Genomic DNA, 23,609 nt, shown 5'->3' with positions numbered 1-23,609 from the left:
AATTGCTTTGGCCCTATGTTTCATTTTTCGGTAAATTAAGTAAAATTCTGGTCCGAGACGCAAATAGCACACAGTTTCGGCCTTCAGGCTACGTCTGCATCTACATCCACATCATACTCCGCAAGTCACCTAATGGCGTGTGGCGGAGGGTACTTTCGGTGCGACTATCTGATCCCTCCAACCCTGTTCCATTCGCGAATAGTGCGTGGGAAGGATGCTTGTCGGTAAGCCTCTGTATTGGATCTAATGTCTCGAATTTTCTCCTCGTGGTCAATATGCGAGATGTATGTGGGGGGAAGTAATATGATGTTCGACTTCTTCTGAAAAGTACTAACCCGGAATTTCAGTAGCAAATCTCTCCGTGATGCGCAACGTCTCTCTTGTAACGCCTGCCAGTGATGTTTGTTTAGCATCTCCGTAACGCTCTTTCAACAGCTAAACGATCCTGTGACGAAACGCGCCGCTCTTCGTTGGATCTTCTCTATCTCCTCTATCAGCCCTACCTGATAGGTATCCCAGATAGATGAACAATACTCAAGAATCCGGAGAACAAGCATCTTATAAGCCACTTCTTTCGTGGATGAGTTACGTTTCCTTAAGATTCCTCCGATGAATCTGAGTCTAGTGTCTGCTTTTCCCACTATCTGTGTTATGTGGTCATTCCACTTAAGATCGCTCTTGATAGTTATGCCTAGATATTTGACGGCAGACGCTGTTCAAAAATGGTTCAAATGGCTCTGAGCACTATGGGACTTAACTTCTGAGGTCATCAGTCCCCTATAACTTAGAACTACTTAAACCTAACTAACCTAAGGACATCACACACATCCATGCCCGAGGCTGCGACGGTAGGGGTCGCGCGGTTCCAGACTGTAGCGCCTACAACCGCTCGGCCACCCCGGCCGGCGCAGAAGCTGTCTTCAGCTGTTCGTCATCAACAGTGTAGCTGTACAGCAACGGATTTCTTTTCCTATGAAAGCGCAATATGTTACATTTATTTACGTTCAGCGTCAACTGTCACAGTCTACACCATTCATCTATTCTCTACAGGTCGTTCTGCAAATTTTTATTATCTTCTGGCGTTGCTACTTTGGTATCAACAACCGCATCATCTGCGAATAGCCTTAAAGAACATCCGGCGGTTTCTGTTAGATCATTCATATATAGTGAGCAGCAACGGTCATATTACACTTTACTGTGGTACTCCGGACGTTATCTTTACATTTGTCGATTTAGTTCCGTTAAGAGGGACGTGTTGAGTTCTATCTGCAAGAAAGTCTTGAATCCAGTCGCAAGTCTGCTCCGATATTCCGTAAGCTCGTATTTATTTCATTAAACGGCAATGTGGGACGGTGTCAAATGCCTTACTAAAATAGAGGAACACGGCACCAACCTGAGCGACGTTGTCCACTGCGCTGTGGATCTCATGGAGGAACAGAGCGAGCTGAGTTTCGCAGGACCTCTGTTTGCGGAATCCAGATTGATTTTTATAGAGAAGTTGTTCATTTTCTAAGAACGTCATCATTTTTGAGCATAAAACATGTTCCACAATTCTGCAACGGATTGACGTCAACGACATAGGTCTATAATCGTGTGGATCTGTCTTACGGCCTTTCTTAAAAACGGGAATGATCTGCTCTTTTTTCCAGTCGTCAGGTACCTTTCGTTGCTCAAGCGATCCACGATAAATTACTGCTAGTAGGGGAGCAAGTACTTTCGTGTAATCTTCATAGAATCTTATAGGTATCTCATTTGGTCCTGAAGCCTTTCCACTACTAACAGATTGTAGCTGCTTTTCAGTTCCGCTATCGGTTATCTCAATAGCTGCCATTTCGACGTTCGCACGACGATTGAAAGGAGGGAGAGTATTACGATCTTCAGCGGTGAAACAAATTAGGAAGACCGAATTCAGTATTTCGGCCTTTTCTCTGTTATGTTCCGTTTCGGTACGGGTGTGGTAGCTGAGAGAATGAATAGATGATTATGACCCACTTACTGATACATACGGCCAAAATCTCTTACGGTTTTTACTCAGGTCGGTTGACAACGTCTTACTTTCGAAATCCTTGAACGGTTCTCTCATTGCTCTCCTTACGCTCATTTTCGCTTCGTTCAGCTTTTGGTTTGTCAGCTAGGTTTTTACTTCTCTTGAATCTGAGATTAATTGCTCTTTGTTTACGTAGCACTTTTTTAACACGGCTATACACGCTGGTTTTGTGTGCATGGATAGCGTTATCCATTACGCATACTTACCTTTTGTTATTATATTAATTAACTTCGGGCCTAATTATTAAAAAAAAGTACCAGAGCGCCACTGGTTTTGCACACTCTACCTCAGCGTGTAGCAATATGAAGGTCGTAAGTTGATACAGTGCCAAATAAAGCTGTTGCAGAATTTCAATTAAAGGCACAATATAAGTTGCTGTATCTCAGACGTATTAACAAAGAAAATAAAAAATTAACAGACATAATGATGAGCTGAAGGTAACCTTCTAGAGGGTGGTACTGTTCCTCATACGTCTTACCCTAGCGCCCTCTCCTGCCAGAGTAATTGGTAATGTTGTGTTCGATTCACTTCTCTAGCTGACTGACTTTGAAGTGGATGTGATACAACGTTGTACACAACGATTCCGTATTCGAATCGAAAGCTTGCCGACATGGTGTTTAGTTACGGAAAGACAAATGGCAACAGGCGGTGGACAACAAGGTTGTATCAGGAGACCAATCTCCGGCGACAACAACCACAGCATTCAGTGTTTGCAACAGTGTTTCGCCGCTTGTCTGGGACAGCGTCGTTTCAGGAAGCAGGGAACCATGAATGACGTACCCGAAATTTTCGGACAAAAGACTTGGAGGAAAGTGTGATTAATACTTTGGAAGGCGAACACCCTGTCAGTATTAGGTAGTTGACCCACCAGTACAGGGTAAGCCACACGACGGCTGTGTGGAACACTCTCCATGACAATTGTTAGTTCCCTCATCACGCCGTGTGCAGGGCTTAGAAGCGACAGACTTTCCACATCGGAAGCACTTTTGTCATTGATTTCTTCACCAGTCAACCACGATTCCGGCATATGTGTCATCCATCCTATTCACAGATGAGGCCACCTTTACGTGGAATGGGATCTTCAACATTCATAACAGTCATCTGTGGGATAGTATGCAGAACCCCATGGTATGGTGACAGCGAATGATCAGCATCGATGCAGCCGTAATGTGTGAGTCAGGATAATTGGCGAGTTAATTTTGGTACCAGTTCCTCCAACGACCCCAAACAAGCAGGAACAATTGGCGTTTTCTGGGGGTGACCTTGCCCCACCTGCTAGGAGGAGCGCCATTAAGACTCGAAGGGTTATGTGGCTGCTACACGATGCTGCTCCAGCCCATTTCGCCGTTAACGTCCGGACACATCCCAATCGTGTCTTCCCTGGTCGGTGGATTGGACGAGGGAGTCCAGGTGCATGGGGCGCTCATTCACCGTATCGCAACCCGTGCGATTTCTGGTTATGGGGTCATCTCAAATGCATCGTCTATGCAGAGCCCATTCCAGATATGGAGACACTGGAGCAGCGTATTCCTGCTGTCTTTGACACTGTTCGGATGCAGCGTGGCCGATGTGAACTTGTGAGACAAAATACGCTACGCCATGTACATGCGTGCGTTGAGGCACATGGAAACCATTTTCGACACATACTGTAATTGCGGCTGCATGGTACAGCGCGCATTAGACTGCAATCTCTGTAACAATGTATGATTGAAAAAATGGTCTCTAGCATGGAAACCACGCATTTACGGACGTAGGTTCATTAGACGTTTTTTGTTCCGTATCCTCTCATCGATCAATCCATAGAGTTTGTACACGTTGGAAAAAAATTACCCTGTACAAAAGGCAATGCATTGAGTGAGTGATTGACTGACTGACTGACTCATTATTGCCCAGCCCAAACCTCTTAAGGATAGAAATTGAAGTTTGGAGAGGTCCTGAATCTGATACTGTAGGCATCGTTTAAGAAGGGATTGTCTTAAGAGGGTCAAATAGTGGATGAAAGCCTTTTTGAAAATATATCACTACTAAGGGAATTTTGAAGCTAGAACTACAAAAACTGTATTTGGTTACTCAGTCAGAGAGTAAAAAGTTCGTGTTTGAGCGGCGCGGCGGTCGCGCTGCCAAAACGTTATCATTCATGGTGTGGGACTGAGCACCATGACGTCACTGGTGACGGGTCGGCTATCTAAACACGGCAGCGGCGTCCACACGATAGTGAACCACTTGACATTGGCGGAGGAGGTCTCTGCCGAAAGCTCGTGGGCAGTTAACCAGTTGTAACGGCTTGAAACTTAAGCGTATTTTTTAATGCTTAATGAACTTGTAAGAAGTGACACCCACGATTCGTTTATGAGAGCCAATTCTCTCGTATTATTCAGTCTATTGCGCGACAGACCCAATTTTACTTAACGGAGTTCACTGGGAGCAATCCATTTCTCGGCCAGTCCAGCCGGGACAAATTATTAAATCGACTGAGAGTTTGGTTAGCTCGACGCGGCATCTTGCAGACGTTAACTGACCAAGTCCGTTGGAATGCACAGTGGACGTGGATGTATGCAGGTGATCAGACAGGATACTTACGTACGTGTCCCCTGTCAGAATCGTATCCAGACGTATCACGGGTCCCATAGCACTACAGCTGCGAGGTCGTCTCGATACCCGTGCATGTCCATCCTCTCGATACAATTTGAAACGAGACTCGTCCGAACAGGCAACACGTTTCCAGTCATCAACAGTCCAGTGCCGGTGTTGACAGGCCCATGCGAGGCATAAGGGTTTGTGTCGTGCAGTCTCAAGGGTACAAAGGTGGGCCTTCGGCTCCGAAAGCCCGTATCAGTGGTGTTTCGTTGAATGGTTCACACGCCCAGCATTGAAATCCACAGCACTTTGCAGAAGAGTTGCACTTCTCTCACGCTGAACGATTCTCTTCAGCCGTCGTTGCTCCCGCTCTTGCAGGATCTTTTTCCGGCCGCAGCGATGTCAGAGATCTGATGTTTTACCGGGTTCCTAATATTCATGGTACACTCGTGAAATGGTCGTACGGGAAAATACCCACTTCATCGCTGCCTCGGAGATGCTGTGTTCCATTGGTCGTGCGACGACTATAACCCCATGTTCAAACTCATTTAATTCTTGATAACCTACCATTGTAGAAGCAGTAACCGATCTAACAACTGCCCCAGACACTTGTTGTCTTACGTAGGCGTTACCGACCGCAGCACCGTATTCTGCCTGTTTACATGTCTCTGTATTTGAAGACACATGAGCCGGCCGCGGTGGCCGAGCGGTTCTAGGCGCTACAGTCTGGAACCGCGCGACAGCTACGGTCGCAGGTTCGAATCCTGCCTCGGGCATGGATGTGTGTGATGTCCTTAGGTTAGTTAGGTTTAAGTAGTTCAAAAAAATGGTTCAAATGGCTCTGAGCACTATGGGACTCAACTACTGAGGTCATTAGTCCCCTAGAACTGAGAACTACTTAAACCTAACTAACCTAAGGACATCACACACATCCATGCCCGAGGCAGGATTTGAACCTGCGACCGTAGCGGTCAGTTTAAGTAGTTCTAAGTTCTAGGGGACTGATGAGCTCAGAAGTTAAGTCCCATAGTGCTCAGAGCCATTTGAAGACACATGCCTATACCAGTTTCTTTGGCGCTTCAGTGATTTTTTTGCGGCGGTGCACGTCGCTTCAGGGCAAGCTTTCGATGTTAATCGGAAGACAGTAGTAAACAGTCCCACCGCACACTATGTAAGACAGCCCGCGAGTCCCCCTTTGCAGGAAGGCCACTCCGGATAGACAGCGGCTACCGGAGCTGAACGCCGCGGCCCAGCCTTGCTTGCTTGCGGCAACGCGACGTCGCTTCGGCACGCTCTCGCTAGGTAGCGAAATCGCTCGGGAAAACGATCTTGCGTAAGCTGGGTGCCGCCAGTCGGAGGGGAACCACATCAGCACCGACATCATGTTCGCTGCAGTCTGTAACTAACTTCATTTGCAGAGCATAGTGATGGCCGATTCGTAGACGTCTAAACGTCGAAACACGTCCTCATTCGGGATTGGGTTCTATTAGGGAGTTTGTGCACCATAACCACACAACAAATACTACACACAAGGGAAACTCCAGCATTGGTCGGATAGTTTGAAACAGTTTTTTTTTTTTTGTTACTGCGTATCGATTTCAATCACAGATTGATCATCCTCATGGCTAAAATAAAATAAATACACAAAAACTCAAACCCAAACGGTCAAATTCATTTCTAGATTTACGGAAAGCATTTGACACGGTGCATTATTGCAGGCTGTTAACGAAGTTACAGGCATATGGAATAAGTTCACAGATATGTGAGTGGCTCGAAGACTTCTTAAGTAATAGAACCCAATAAGGTGTCCTCGACGGCGAGTGTTGATCAGAGGCAAGACTGTCGCCAGGAGTGCCCTGGGAAGTGTGACAGGACAGTGTTGTTCTGTATATACATAAATGATTTGGTGGACAGGGGTCATCAGCCTGCGGTTGTTTGCTGATGATGGCGCGATGTACGGTAAGATGTCGGTGTTGAGTGACTGTAGGAAGGTACAAGACGACTTTAAAAAATTTCCAGTTGGTCTGATAAATGGCAGCTAGCCCTCTATGTGGAAAAATATAAGCTAATGCGGATGAGTAGGAAGAACAAAGCTGTAATGTTCAGATACAGTATTACTAGTGACATACTTGACACAGTCAAGTCGTTTATATATCTGGGCATAACGTTGCAAAGCGATATATACGGCGCTGGTGCGACCTATTCTTTAGTACTGCTAGAGTGTTTGGGATCCGTACCAGATCGGATTGAAGGAAGACATCGAAGCAATGCAGAGGCGGGCGGCTATATTTGATACCGGTAGGTTCGAACAGCACATGTTACAGAGATGCTTCGGGAACTCAAATGGGAATCCCTGGAGGGAAGGCGATGTTGTTTTCGACAAACGCTATTGAGAAAATTTAGAGAACCGACATCTGAAGCCGACTGCCGAACAATTCTACTGCCGCCAACGTACATTGTGTGTAATGACCAAGGGGATAAGACACGAAAAGTTAGGGCTCGTACGGAGACATACAGACAGTCGTTTTTCCGTCGCTCTATTTGCGACTGGAACAAGAAAGGAAATGACGAGTAGTGGTACTGGGTAGCCCCCGTCACTCGCCTTACGGTGGCTTTCGAAGTATCTATGAGTTTCACAAGGTGGAATACATACCAAACTACTTCGAGTTTACTCATGTAATCGTATACAAAATATAGCTTCAAACATAGGTGCCACAACTAGCAGGTAAGCTTGAAACTGAGCCAGCTGCTCACAAAAATCTTCGTAGCCAAGCTCCGTGTCTGTGGTGAACGTCATCAGCGCCCTTTTTACTAATAAATTTACGATACAGAGTATTTGTTTGCACAGAAGAAGACAATAGGTTGTAGACTTCAAAAATTTTTAAAAAATACAGTTTTAGTTAATTATCATTGACTTTTATTTACAGCATACTTTCTAAGATATGTGACTTATACGAACGACCCTGAACCCGAACGGTTGAATATGACGTTTGTTTTGAAAAGTCGCACCACTGCTAGGCCTTAAATTTGTAAGTTAAGTTTCACTGAATAATTTTGAAAATTATATAATCATATAGAAGCAATCATTAAAAATAATAAATATTTTTCTCAAGTTTTCAAAATGGGAGATACGAGACTAGATTACATTATTTTGAAAAGGTGGACAGAAAGGGCCCCCTCCTCCCCATCTGGTACTGAGAGGTTTAACGTATTTAGTATTTGACGTGAAGAAATGAAACAAGAAAAAGTTTGGAAAAGGTTTGAAATTATGTTGAAAATTTGTTGAAAGTCGCTAAGTGCTCTCATCATCAAGTACTCGATGATTATATACTGGGTGATTTGCCCTTGGTTTAAGCAAAAGATACTTCTTCACGCATCTCAATTTTTATGACGTCATATCCTGAACCATGAGTCGTACAGTGACATAATTATGCTTTCAATGCTATATGAGCAGACTGTCTCCAACATGTGTTGCGAATACAGTTAATACTAAAGAAGCAAAAAAATTAAAACATCATGCCTGATACTGCAGTTCTACTGCTTGAACAGCGAATACATAGTAAGCGATAAACTTTTTTTCCTTGCAGCATTTTGTGAGTGGTATCAACGAGAAAAAGTTTCGCAAAGACTTGAAATTATATGTAACATTTGCTGCAAGTCATTAAGTGCTGTGATTCTTAAATATTGGATGAATATAGTCTGAGCTTTACCGCGTGGGAATTACGCTTGCTCGAGATATACACTCCTGGAAATTGAAATAAGAACACCGTGAATTCATTGTCCCAGGAAGGGGAAACTTTATTGACACATTCCTGGGGTCAGATACATCACATGATCACACTGACAGAACCACAGGCACATAGACACAGGCAACAGAGCATGCACAATGTCGGCACTAGTACAGTGTATATCCACCTTTCGCAGCAATGCAGGCTGCTATTCTCCCATGGAGACGATCGTAGAAATGCTGGATGTAGTCCTGTGGAACGGCTTGCCATGCCATTTCCACCTGGCGCCTCAGTTGGACCAGCGTTCGTGCTGGACGTGCAGACCGCGTGAGACGACGCTTCATCCAGTCCCAAACATGCTCAATGGGGGACAGATTCGGAGATCTTGCTGGCCAGGGTAGTTGACTTACACCTTCTAGAGCACGTTGGGTGGCACGGGATACATGCGGACGTGCATTGTCCTGTTGGAACAGCAAGTTCCCTTGCCGGTCTAGGAATGGTAGAACGATGGGTTCGATGACGGTTTGGATGTACCGTGCACTATTCAGTGTCCCCTCGACGATCACCAGTGGTGTACGGCCAGTGTAGGAGATCGCTCCCCACACCATGATGCCGGGTGTTGGCCCTGTGTGCCTCGGTCGTATGCAGTCCTGATTGTGGCGCTCACCTGCACGGTGCCAAACACGCATACGACCATCATTGGCACCAAGGCAGAAGCGACTCTCATCGCTGAAGACGACACGTGTCCATTCGTCCCTCCATTCACGCCTGTCGCGACACCACTGGAGACGGGCTGCACGATGTTGGGGCGTGAGCGGAAGACGGCCTAACGGTGTGCGGGACCGTAGCCCAGCTTCATGGAGACGGTTGCGAATGGTCCTCGCCGATACCCCAGGAGCAACAGTGTCCCTAATTTGCTGGGAAGTGGCGGTGCGGTCCCCTACGGCACTGCGTAGGATCCTACGGTCTTGGCGTGCATCCGTGCGTCGCTGCGGTCCGGTCCCAGGTCGACGGGCACGTGCACCTTCCGCCGACCACTGGCGACAACATCGATGTACTGTGGAGACCTCACGCCCCACGTGTTGAGCAATTCGGCGGTACGTCCACCCGGCCTCCCGCATGCCCACTATACGCCCTCGCTCAAAGTCCGTCAACTGCACATACGGTTCACGTCCACACTGTCGCGGCATGCTACCAGTGTTAAAGACTGCGATGGAGCTCCGTATGCCACGGCAAACTGGCTGACACTGACGGCGGCGGTGCACAAATGCTGCGCAGCTAGCGCCATTCGACGGCCAACACCGCGGTTCCTGGTGTGTCCGCTGTGCCGTGCGTGTGATCATTGCTTGTACAGCCCTCTCGCAGTGTCCGGAGCAAGTATGGTGGGTCTGACACACCGGTGTCAATGTGTTCTTTTTTCCATTTCCAGGAGTGTAGTTCATAGAAGATCAGGCTCCAGACACCTGCATGGCGCTACTGAGAGGGAAGGCCATCATGTTCGGCATATGGCTCTGGCGCATCGTGCTGCATCTGTAGCAGCAATTTGATTGGCATTTGAAGTTCCACTGACCTCAAACCACCGCCATTTGCGACTTCAGTGGTGTCAAGTGAGAGCTCATTGGCGGCTGTTGGAGGACTGCTGTGGTTCCTCATGAAAGCTGGTTCTGCCTTGGTGTCAGTGATGGCCGTGTGTTGGTTGGGAGGAGGCCAGGTGAAGGCCTACAAACAGCCTGTCTGCTTGCTAGACACACTGGACATACAAATGGTTCAAATGGCTCTGAGCACTTTGGGACTTAACATCTAAGGTCATCAGTCCCTTAGGACTTAGAACTACTTAAACCTAACTAACCTAAGGACATCACACACATCCATGCCCGAGACAGGATTCGAACCTGCAACCGCAGCGGTCACGCGGTTCCAGACTGTAGCGCCTAGAACCGCTCGGCTACTCAGGTCGTCCAGTGGACCTACACCTGGAGTTTATGGCCTGGGGTCCGATTTCGTATGACAGCAGAAGCACTGTCGTGGTCATCCCACACACACTGACTACAAATTTGTAAATCAGTTTGGAGTTTTGGGAACAGAATTCCAGGGGGTGTTTCCCAACAAGATAAATCTCGCCCAAATACCTCTGTTGTGACCCAACATGCTCTGCAGAGTGTCGACATGTTGCCGTGGCCCGCTCGATCACCAAATTTGTCTCCTATGGAGTACATGTGGGAAATCATTGAGTGACAACTGCAACACCATCCACAAGCCGTATTATACGTCTCTGTATTGAGCGACCAAGTGCAATAGGCATGGAACTCCTTCGCACAAACTGACATCCCGTATCTGTACAACACAATGCCTGCACGTCTGCATGCTTTCATTCAACATTCTGGCGGTTGCACTGGTTATTAATGTACCAGCATTTCACATTTGCAGTGTCTAATCTTGCGCTTACATTAACCTGTGATCTTGTAATGTTAATCACTTAAATGTGCTATTTAGACAAATGTATTCCCGAAATTTCATTATTCTACATAAATTATCTTGTGGCGTTACCATTTTTTTCCCGTCAGTGTATCACCGACGACTTTCAGTGAACGGAATGAAGAAACCACAGTTTTATTTGGCTAGCACAAAAAATTAAAGTTTTGTCACTGGTATAGAAAATAAATGAATTGACAAAGCTATTCTAGCAAATAAGTAGTGACTAGAAACTCAATCATTATTCAAAGAAGAAATATACTCTTAAATCAACGATCTAAGATTTAAACGCAATACCAAGATATTCTGTGCTTACATATTGGTCATAAAAATTCTGAAAAGTGTGTAATACTATATTAGCATTATCTATCTCTGCCTCATATTTTACATGTAACAAGGACTTTTCTCATCAAATGCAAAAGAATGAACTGTCCCTGCATATTGCTAACCGTTACGAAAATAGACAAAAAAGTACGAATTGTGTGCTAGCCTGCCACCAACAAACACATAAAATAGGACGTATTCTAAAGAACCAGGGGTTCAAGACAATTTTTTCTACTAATAATAGCCTGCAGAAGAAGCTGATCCACACTTTAAAAAAGCCTAAAGATAAATTGCCTTGTCCGGAGTTTACAAGACTACATGTGACAATTGCCCGAAATTTTACATCGGCCAAACAGGAAGAGCCTTACTAAAAAGATGCAAGGAACATATCCCTACTAAAGCTGGAGATGGCACGCGTGGTTCGACATTCGCTGAACACTTAGTGCAAACGGCTCACGTACCCAACCCTCCGGATAATACTCAGCTTTCGCATTGCGAAGTGATGGGTGTGAGGTTGGATATTTTGGAAGAAATGCAAATTTTTAAGCACTTACTATATGACAAAAAAACCTTCTTAACGACCAGCTGCAGCTGCGAAACAAAGACTTTTTTGAAGGTTTTCAACCATTATTCAATCCGCCATAATTTTAGGGACTAATCATTACACCCTTACCAACATGTTTTTAGCACTCCCGTTTGCTGAATAGCTGGGATTGTCTCGTGTTTCTAACGCGTAGTTATCCTCACGCGGTCAAGTTCGGTGATTAGCACGAATATGCTAGGTTGGCTTAAAATACACTACTGGCCATTAAAATTGCTTCACCACAAAGATGATGTGCTACAGACGCGAAATTTAACTAACAGGAAGAACATGCTGTGATATGCAAATGATTAGCTTTTCAGGTCATTCACTTAAGGTTGGCGCCGGTGGCGACACCTACAACTTGCTGACATGAGGAAAGTTTACAACCGATTTCTCACACACAAACAGCAGCTGACCGGCGTTGCCTGGTGAAACGTTGTTGTGATGCCTCGTGTAAGGAGGAGGAATGCGTACCATCACGTTTCCGACTTTGATAAAGGTCGCATTGTAGCCTATCGCGATTGCGGTTTATCGTATCGCGACAATGCTGCTCGCGTTCGTCGAGACCCAATGACTGTTAGCAGAATATGGAATCAATGGGTTCAGGAGGGTAATACGGAACGCCGTGCTGGATCCCAACAGCCTCTTATCACTAGCAGTCGAGATGACAGGCATCTTATCCGCATGGCTGTAACGGATCGTGCAGCTACGTCTCGATCCCTTAGTCAACAGATGGGGACGTTTGCAAGACAACAATCATCTGCACGAACAGTTCGACGACATTTGCAGTAGCATGGACTATCAGCTCGGAGACCATGGCTGCGGTTACCCTTAACGCTGCATCACAGACAGGAGCGCGTGCGATTGTGTACTCAACGACGAACCTGGGTGCACGAAAGGCAAAACGTCATTTTTTCGGATGAATCCAGGTTCTGTTTACAGCATCATGATGGTCGCATCCGTGTTTGGCGACATCGCGGTGAACGCACATTGGAAGCGTGTATTCGTCATCGCCATACTGGCGTATCACCCGGCGTGATGGTATGGGGTGCCATTGGTTACACGTCTCGGTCACCTCTTGTTCGCATTGACGGCACTTTGAACAGTGGGCGTTACATTTCAGATGTGTTACGACCCGTGGCTCTACTCTTCATTCGATCCCTGCGAAACCCTACATTTCAGCAGGATAATGCACGACCGCTTGTTGCAGGTCCTGTACGGGCCTTTCTGGATACACAAAATGTTCGACTGCTGCCCTGGCCAGCACATTCTCCAGATCTCTCACCAACTGAAAACGCATTTCTTCTTGGTGTAGCGATTTTAATGGTCAGTAGTGTAGAAAACGCATTGCTCCCTTCACTTTTGACGTCCAACAAATTATTACAACTGTTAAGACAGTCGATATATCTTCGTTTCTTACGGGATAACGTATACGTCAATATCGTTAGCCGCACCTGGATATTCATAAAATTTTAAGTTTAGGAGTACATTTTGGTACAAGTGTTAACAAGTATGCATGACATACTATCGTGCATGCGCTCTCGAGGCTATAGCCAGTTGCAGTACAACATCTGTTGCTGCCGTACTGCGGTCGCGAAGTGGGCCGAGGCTGTTTCCCAGATAAGTTATTGCAATATGACGATGTATTACTATATTATAGTTTTTAGTTTTTGACGTTGTCCATTGTGGACAAATCGTAGTTCATTTTATACTGAAGAAGGTTGGGTTATCCCAACTGAAACCTAGGTAAAGCTAGGTAAACATTATAACTGAGGCTGTTGTTGATTTAAAATTAATATTTATACAGTTGCTGACAGAGCCAGGAAATGTTGAAAATATTAAAAGTCTTACTGTAGCTGCTGAAAAAGCTGGCATTAAGAAAACGTACAATAAGACCAAGGTCCTGAATGCAGATATCAATTGGAAGGTTGAAGATCATGCGGTGGACCATGTGAACAACTTCCATTATTTGGGAAAAAACATAAAGGCAAGTTGCAGACCAACAGGAACGTGATAGACAGGTTTCAAACACTCCAAAAACTACGATTTGTTGCAAAGACAGTCTGTGGAAAGAAAAACCTGTCCAGTAACCAAAAACTGAGACATTATATATCAACAATCGCCGGCAGCTGTGACCGCGTGGTTCTAGGCGCTTTCAGTCCGGAACCACGCGGCTGTTGCGGTCGTAGGTTCGAATCCTGTCTCGGGAATGTATGTGTGTGATGCCCTTAGGTTAGTTAGATTTAAGTAGTTCAAAGTATAGGGGCTGATGACCTCAGATGTTAAGTCACGTAGTGCTTAGAGCCATTTGAACCATTTTATCAACAATTAGAAATAGCGCATCGCACACAACGGAGACTATCGCCTTGGGCAAGAGAGCCTGCATCTACCTGGAGAAAGAAGAACGAAAGATCTTTAGAGACATCTCGAACACGAAAAGGTGCGCTGATAACCTCACTGTTGAACGCCCGTAAAATCAATCCAAATGAAAGAAGAAGGTGAAGTCTGGATATACAGAGCAAGGCAGCAGCTGTATGGGAGTGTTGAGCCAATTTCGAGCATGATACCGAAGAAAAGTCTGAGAATGTTTGCGCATTATGAGGATGCAGAACAATACGTTGACCGAGACTCAGCTTGCTTCATTGGGAATAACTATATAAAGAAGTAAGGGGAGGGGGTGTGTGAATGGAAAACTATCAGCAGCAATGCAGGATAGGTCCAGCTATAGGAATACAGTGAAAGATCGCTGGTGGACTCCAAGCAAAGAAAATGAAAAGGAACGGGAGGATGAAGAGGTACTGGGAAGAAGTAAGATGTACTGAACAAGTCGCTCGTGATCTTAGAGTGTTGCAACTAGCCAAATAAATGAAGTAATATGAAAAATGTAGAAGATCCGTAACATAAATCTTACCATTGTTAATATCTTTCCCGCCTGTACACTTTGTTCCATATGGTTGCTGCCATGAAGCAGTGTCGTTGAATCTGCAGTTCATTGTTGTTTGTTCCAACTGTATGAGTACATGAGAATGTGGGTGCACCCGAGTGTCTCACCTCGTAACTGTTTCTTCATACAGGAGTTCGCTAAATATGCCACAAATCGTCATTAACACAAAACATAGCGATATGTTGTGTGTTTACGAATACTACGTGTTTACGAAATCAGACTCCATTTTGCGACACATCGAATTTCGTGTCAGTGTGGTTTTCCCGAGTTTTTTTAGCACCGAGTGAAAGCCGTAGACTGCGCAGCGCGCATGTTTTTGTGAATGAGGAGTTCAAGAAACAGTGCAGAAACATGAAAATATTTTAAAGTAATTCAGTGCAGCCAACCGACTAGCACGTGACGATCCTCTACGCGTCTCAACATTCCACAAACAAGTGTGTCGCAAGAATTACATGTAAGAAGAGTGCACCCATTTCAGTACGCGATATCTCACATTAGAGAAACGTGTTGGGACCTGTGTTTTGTTGCTACTTAAACAAGGGTCATGTTGTGCTTCAGTTCGTACTAATTATCGATGAAGCCGAATTTACAGGGAATGGAACTAGTAACACTTGAACAATCAAACACGATTTAACGGAAACCTGTTTCCTAGCTTGCTTCCTGGTATGTCGATAGTGTCAGGAGCTTTGAAATAAAGAGTAATAGTACAGAGTTACGATGGTTATCCACGTTGGTTGAATGTCAGATGCATACAAGGGTTGGCAGCCCTGGCGCCGTCTATGAGCGCTTTTCGCTTGCTGTGTTACGAGACGAGCAATTTTTGCTGTCTATCTATAGTATTTACCTGTAGTAGTGTCAGATAGACGTGATAAATTGGAGATTTAAGTTTTTATTTGCGTCTGAATAAGATAAGCGAAGTTTCTGTTTAGGACAATTCCGCGTGTCCGTAAAAGTTTGTTTACATTCTTAACTGACGTTAAACAAGCGGGATTTTCAATTAAGTCAGTGCACAATACTCACTATTTGCGTTTATTAGTGTCATTTAGACTCGATACATTGAAGGTAGCAGTTTTTATACGCTTTAATAGGTCATTTTTTGCGTGTACGTAAATGTTTGTTTACATTATAAACACGAGGGGTTAATCAGTTTAAGTTAGTGTAAAATACTCAGTATTCACGTTTATTAACGTCATTTAGATTCGATACATCGAAGGTCGCAGTTTTTGTACGTTTTATTAGGAATAATGATACTGACAGTGAATTCTAACCTCACTTGTATACGTTTGACTACCGCAATCTGCGAGCATTAACAGTTACGCAAACGTAAAATATGTGGTAAATTAGTGTTACACTACAATATCTAAGTAAATCAGTGTTACACTACAACTTCTGAGCCCTTCCTACATACGGTTTAGTTAGCAGAAAGCTAAAACTCACCTCGACATCTGCTTAAATTCCTTAGCTTGTTGTGGGCTTTAGTGATCGTGTACTGCAAGCCCATCGGGTCCTATGAAGTAGAGTTCGTATTTGTGCTTTACATTCTGAACTCTTATTATTAGTTAAAGGTTTTGTTTTGTACCTGTCAGTGTACAATACTCAGTATTTACGTTTACTAGTGTCATTTATACTCGGTACATTTGAGGTCGTAGTTTTTATAGTTTTATTAGGTCACTTTCGCGTGTACTAAACGTTTGTTTACATTATAAATACGAGGGATAATCAGTAGGTGCAGCTTACCGTATGCTGCTGTTTAATTCCTTAATAATATTCGCTAGCTAGCCCTTGCAGTTTACTGTAGGTCACTGTTTATTTTTCTTTAGTATTCACTAGATAGCCCCTAGCAGGAAAAAAAGCACCAGGTTTAGCTTCTACCATAAATTTTTATTGTTTTTCATTGTTGAGTGTCCTTTCTGCCAACTAGAGTGTAGCTGTTAACCTTGTGTGGCAGTAGGTTTCTTCAAGTACTCGGCAGTCGCCGAGCATCAGGAACATGTCAACGTACTCGTTGTTCATGTTTGCCATCTTCATCCGATGTCAGTAACTGTGGTATATTGAGCCCCGTTTGTTTGCGTACCGCCTCTTTATTGATTCGAGCAATTAACGAATTTCCAGAATAGTTACGCTCAGCACTACTGTTATTTCTGTGCTGATGTTAAAATATGTGATATTCCACCCTTTTCTCAGTCATCTGATACGTTTTCGTAAAAACAGGTGAATGCAAAAAATGAAAGCTGGAGCCCAAGACGAGATAGAATCCAGTACTGGTAATAGTGAATTCATTAGTATGGGTGGTGAGAGCACTGAAGATTCATAGTGTGAAACTGAATCACGTGCTCAAAGAAAAGTAATTAATGGAATGGTTAACTCAATGCAAGATGCAAATACCACACTGTATCGTGGTTTAGAAGAAATTATAAATATAGGTTTTGTATGAATCTCAAATGAACTGTCAAATTGATTGTCAACGCAGGTAAATGAAATGTGCCCTAAATATGATTAAATGTCATCCAAACGCATTGAACTGCATAACGAGATATCATCTAAGATAACAAACTTATGACCATTGTATCAAATTTACCATTACAACAAAATGCTATGTCAACTGATGTGACAAAGTGACATGATCGTGTGGCAGTTCGGCTGCCGGGTGCAAGTCTTTCTTCAGGTGACGCCGCTACGGGCGACTTGCGCGCCCGTGATAATGAAAAGACGATAAGGACTGCGCAATACTCAGTCCACCAGCGGAGAAAACCTCCAACCCGGCTAGGAATCAAACCTTGGCCCGCTGCATGGTCGACAAATACGTTACCACTCAGCTAAGCAGGTGGACTAACTGATGACAAATTTTTCTTTACACAAGGTGCATTAACTTCTGAAATCACAGCATTGGAAACTGCGAATCAAAGCATTCCTGATGCGACAGGACAATTAACCGATGAAAAGGCACAAATAAAAGAAGCTGAAACTTCCTGGCAGATTAAAACTGTGTGCTGGACCGAGACTCGAACTTGGGACCTTCGCCTTTGCTTACTAACGGAAGTAAAGCTGCGAGGAGCGGTTCTGAGTTGTGTTTGGGTAGCTCAGTCAGTGGAGCACTGGTCAGCGAAACGAAAAGTTCTAGAGTTTGCATCTCGGTCTGGCAAACAGTTTCAATCTGCGATGAAGTTTCACATCAGTACACACTTCGTTGCAGACTGAACACTTAATTCTGATAAAAGAATCAGTTTGGAGCTGGATATCAAAGGAGCTAGTTTTATTGCAGACGAGAGACAAAGATTAAATTTCAATTTAATGCACGAAGTGTAAGTTTCGCTGAGGATTTTTATTTGTGATTTTCAAGTACGCGAACAAATATAAACGAAAAAATAGATTGAGAATTGCTATGTACTGTACAGCGGTACCCAGGTATAATCACAGGAAAGCACTTTGAGACAAGAGATTAACCCAGAAGTAAACAAAATGAAGATTGCCCTAAGCAAAGAACGATTTGAGTGGCGAGATAGCATCACATTACAAGTCAGTGGTACGCAACAGGAGCTTTCAATAGTTAAACAAAGGGTAAATGACCCACCACCCTCTGTTACTAGGATAGATGATGAAAATATTAGTCCTATGTCATATGAGGAAAGGTACAGTAGTGAAATAACTCACACAGGTATGTCACCTAACCATGTATGATACGGGACTGGGGCAGCACCTCCAATGTCATTTGTTCTGTTACATGAAAACTTATTAAAGGACAGACAGTTTCAAGTTTTTAATTCTGACGAAACAGATATTCGTTCCGTCGTTTTCATCAAGCCATTTAAAAAAGTGTTACGAAGCACATGGACAGATTTAGTAAATGATTCACTTCAACGTAAGTTTCATTCAAAGAGAAACTGCTCTTGGGCAACCAAGACTGCTGAAATTTTTAAAATTTCTAACCGTTAGAGAAGGCGTTCTCATACAGATACTGCTCCGTTATGCCCAAAAAAGACTCCTTAAAGAGGTGTTTAATCCTGAACCGTTTAACATTAGGCATGGAAACCCATCCAAGTATTTTGAGGATGAGTAGTTGAAACAGACATGGTAATGGGATGAGCCCATATCACATTTGGAAATTCTGTGTATGGTAAAGGCAAAATTTCCGCTGAATCTAAGGGCCAAATCAGTCCATAGTCTGGGAACCAATATTGAGCATTTGATGTCTCTATTTGATTCATTTGATATGATGCATGAATACTCAAAACTGACTGAAAACAATAACAGCCATGCAGCACACTCCTCTCCATTGTTGATGCAGCGAGCATTGTCCCACTGCCTAATCCACAGTTTTGATCATGGTCTACCAAGTTTTGACAAGGAAAGAGGAAATGACAACAGATACCACTCTGGTCATTATGGTAACAGTAACGTGCGTTGGCAGAGTAACAATAACAACAATCGTTGGAACCCCGAAATAGGAACCTACAAACGACCATATGCAAGACATTCCTATGCAAAATCATTTTTCTGAAAACAACTGGTGAAGACAGCATCCCGCCGCAAATATTATTAAGGTGGCAGAAGAGCACCATCCTACAAAGTAGGGCTTGACAAACTAAGTTTGGCTACATTACACATTCAAATATTGACCATGGGGAGGCACAGGAGCAAAGTATGTAACTTTGTAAATCTACTGTTGTACAACAATGATGTGGACATTAAGGAAGAATTAACAACTGACCACTACAAGTGTCATTACCATACTGAATGAACTGTTGAAGCTACTTTATACACTCTTGTAGACAAGCTACCAATTAAAATTTTTCTGCACAACGGCGCTATGGTGAATTCTATGTCATCCAACTTATTTACTGAAATTTTTGTGGTCATAAAAGCACCCATGTTTTCTGTACAGAATTGTAAGTTCATGGGAGTTGTTAGTGTGGGAGGACACGAAATGTCAAAATGCAGACACAGGTGAAAGTTATAATAGGAAATGGGTTTATAAATTGCTTGTTCCTAATAGTCAGTAGATTGTTTGTAGGATGCATTGTTGGCATTGATTTCCTAGAGAGGACACAATTTCTGAACATTGGTAGCCACTGTAGTAAAAACAAAGATAGTGCATGGTAAATATTGGCTAGGTTTAAAGGTAAAGTTCCTTAAGGTGAAGGCAGAATGCACCAATAGAACACCTTCATCAAATGGGCAGGTTGAGAAACCTGAAAATCAAGAACACATAAGGTCTACAACTATCAGCTATTTGCAACAAGCAGAATGCAAGAAATTGATTTTAAAGTATGTATATGTGTGTGAGAGAAAATTTAATATTATTAATACAGACTAATTTCAAATGGGAGTTCACCCTTATTAAATATGCTGTCACAATACATACTCCAACCCACAGAGTAAGTGATCAGCGATCACTGATGATATAAGACAAATGCTCAGATGGGTAATTGTAGAGCCCTCAATGTCACCATACAGCAGTCCTCTACTAGGTGTGGCAAAGCAGGGTAGAAATGTTTGCCTGGTTTCAGATACAAGAGCCATCAACAAAATTATTTTTCCCATTATAATTATATCAGAGAATTTAGATGAATAGTTACAAACGTTTCATGCCGATAAGTAGCTTACCAGCATCAATTTGATATGTTCAAATTGATAGACAAATCTATCAAAAGAATCCAAAAAATATAGTGTCATCATATTTGCTGAAACAAGTTATCAATTCTGTGTATTGCTATTTGGATTAAGAGTAAGTTCAGGTATGTTCATTACTGCCCTTGGATTACCTTAGGACTTGTGTCATTTGATAATGTAACACTCTATGTTCATGATCTATTAACAGCCATCCCTAAACAAGAAGAGCACATATGTTTGTTAGGGCGAACACAGATTTTCAAAACAGGAGTTATGGCAGATCTACATAAGTCAAAATTTTTGAGTGATAAAATTGATTTCTAGGCCATCTAATCTCACACCAGATCCACACAAAGCTGCTTTAAAGAATTTCCTTTATCCCAGAACTAAAAAACAGCTTGAGGAATTTTCTGGTGTATGCTCATTTTTCAGATGATTTTTGCCACATCAACGTTTGAATATCACAGCATTGTTGAACCTATTAAAGAAAAATGCACTTTGTAAATGTGCAAGTGACTGCCAGAAAGATTTTGATTCAATAAAAGATGCTTTAGTTAACTCTGATGTCTTACATCATCCATATATCTCCTAAGATTTTTGTGTTCTGAGTGATGCCACATTCGCTGGTTTGGAGCATGTTTCCTCCTAGTTAATGAAAAGGATGACAAGTAGGATACTCATGTCATAAGTTTCTCTAACCACACATTGTTGGAGTGTAAGTGAGCCTGCTCTGTTCCTGAGTTGGAAACTTTGGCTTTGGTTTGGGCCTTTAAGAAGTTGAATTGCTATATTTATGGAAGAAACATCAAAGTCTACAGTCATCATCAGAGATAAAGCTTTCTTATGTCATGCAAACTACTCTATGCATTCTTGGCATGCTCATCGCTGTTTTTACAGAAGTACAGTTTTGAAATCATACTTATTTCAGGAAAAGATAATACAGCGCAAGAGATACTCTCTCATATCTTCCATAAGGTTTACTTTAGTAGACAGGTTGAGAACACACAGAGATTGTAGAAAAAACAAATGATTATGGTGTGCAAAAATATGGCTGATTTGCAAAATGATGATCAGTACTTGTGTAAAGTTAAAACACTGCTTTCACAATATCCCACTGAAAAATAAAAAAAATTCAAAATACATAATGAGGTTGTATTCTATGGATGTGATGTACAAACTGACACATGGTATGTTTGCAATCCAGCTGCATGTGGTAGTGTCTTAATTTAGTACATGCATTGTATGTGTGGGAATTATGGCACAATCAAACGTCCTAGAAAGATCTACTTGCATTGCTATTTGCCCAAGATGAGGAAGTGAATACAACAGGTGTTTAAAACATTTCTCATATGTCACAAATCAAAACCCACAAACAAATACTGTCACACAAAATTACATTCTGTTGTACCAACAAAACTGTTACAGATCTTCTCAGTTGATATTGTGGGACATATCTTCTACTGCAAGAGGCAGAGTTAAATATGTAGTATCTCTTTATGGTATATTTGGAAATTTGTGGTAAGTTCCTAGGCAACTAAACTGCTGAGATCAGCGGTCCGTAAGCTTACACACTGCTTAATCTTACTTTAACTTACGCTAAGAACAACACAGACACCCATGCCTGAGGGAGAACTCGAATCTCTGACGGGGAGAGCCACGCGAACCGTAGCAAGGCACCCTAGACAATGCGAGTACCCCGCGCGGACATGATATATTCATAACGTCTACTGCAGCTGGCACAGTCATTAAAAGAATTGTAAACGTTTACATGCCTACAGTTGGTAAACCTACCGCTCTCCTGTCAGATAATGCTCCAGATTTCTTTTGTCCAGTTTCGAAAACATTTCTATGTCAACAAAAGTTTAAATAAATACTAATGTCACGATTTTACTCAGAAGGAACTACACAGCGAGAATTTTCCTTCAGTTGAATGGGTTTTTACAAATGTACACAGTAAACAGATACATTGGGTAGAATACCTAGAGTTATTTGGGCAGGTTGTACTATTAGTATTTAGACATTTATTACAAAGAGAAAATTTTGGCTGGTAGTATCAGGTGAAGCAAATTTTCACTCACTAGTGGTGTATGTCAGATAAACTGATACTCATTGCACTGCCTACGTTTCTCAAACACTTACTGACATGTGTCTCTAAATAGTAATTATTAGGAATACAAGGCCAAAGGACACTTTTGTACCAGTATGTATACAGTGGGAATAGTCCATTATAATATACATAAACTACATGTTGTTGAGCTCCACAAGGTTGATACCCGGACCATGACCTTATTGAGAAGTTTCACTACTTCTAGGTTTTTAATAGAAATTAAAAGACATTATCCCACTGGAGGTCAGTACGTTTATGTATGGTGAAGAAAATAAAGACAATTAAATATTTGTGTAACGAGACTCTCCGCTGTGTGGACAATCTGTTATGATCTTTGAAAGTCTAAGCATTTAGCTGTAAGTATTACTTCTGTTTGACTTTTCCAGTTCTCCTGGACCAAATGAGATAAATGAATGGCAGCTGAAAGAAGTGCTTTAATTACTAATTGTTTCTAAATGCCATGTTTCAATAAGGTGAAGATGGAAATTTGAATTAGTATTAGTAGTATTCAGAGACATGTAAACAGAAACCTTAGTACCGTGAATGGGCTTTGAATGATTACATTTGCTTTGGTACCTCCCAAGTTCTAAGCTAATATTCTGTTCAGATTTCAGCTTGCGTTTCTTGTTCCTTCTGTGCTTTGCCGATTTTCGTGTGTGGATGTGATACAATACTGATATGCAAAAGTTAATTTTGTACTATGAATTGAGGATATTGTCCTGGCCTACTTAAATGCTGAAACACTGAGAATGCTCTAGTTATATGGAATCATGCCAAGGCATATAGGAAAACTGTTGCACTGATTGTAAATTTTCTTTGGAACAGTACAATGATATAATTCTTGGAGGAAGATTTACACAATTTTTATGGACGCATTTCACCTATATTTTATTCTCCAAGAATGTTGTAATCCAAGAGGATGATATTAACAGTCACATTTGTGAGTAATAAATGTACAAAAGTTAGAGTCCAGTTGACTTAGGTTTGAAGAGAGTACTTTTGCATTTGTGAATGTGGTGAAAAGTTAAGGCACAGACAAATTAGCACTGTGTTAGGGCGTATTAAAATGGGCAACTAAAACACAATTGTTGATGTAAGTACTAAGATGAATTTCTTACATACTTCAGATGTACTCAGCGATCGGCTCTCCACTTATGGTCTGGTGTAAAATCGTGTTTCCTCTGTGTGAGGTAGGACGATTTTATATAGACTGAAGA

General features: G+C 42.7%; 1 protein-coding gene across 1 annotated transcript in view; it reads right to left on the bottom strand.

The window, feature by feature from the left end:
• LOC126094058 (golgin subfamily A member 6-like protein 2) overlaps positions 1–23,609 on the bottom strand; it is a 131,299-nt gene that overhangs the window by 86,254 nt on the left and 21,436 nt on the right. The window lies entirely within an intron of this gene.

The sequence above is a fragment of the Schistocerca cancellata genome, chromosome 1, assembly GCF_023864275.1.
Source record: "Schistocerca cancellata isolate TAMUIC-IGC-003103 chromosome 1, iqSchCanc2.1, whole genome shotgun sequence".
Taxonomy (NCBI): Eukaryota; Metazoa; Arthropoda; class Insecta; order Orthoptera; family Acrididae; genus Schistocerca; species Schistocerca cancellata.
Note: the sequence above shows the minus strand (reverse complement) of the source record. Positions and strands in the feature narration are given on the sequence as shown.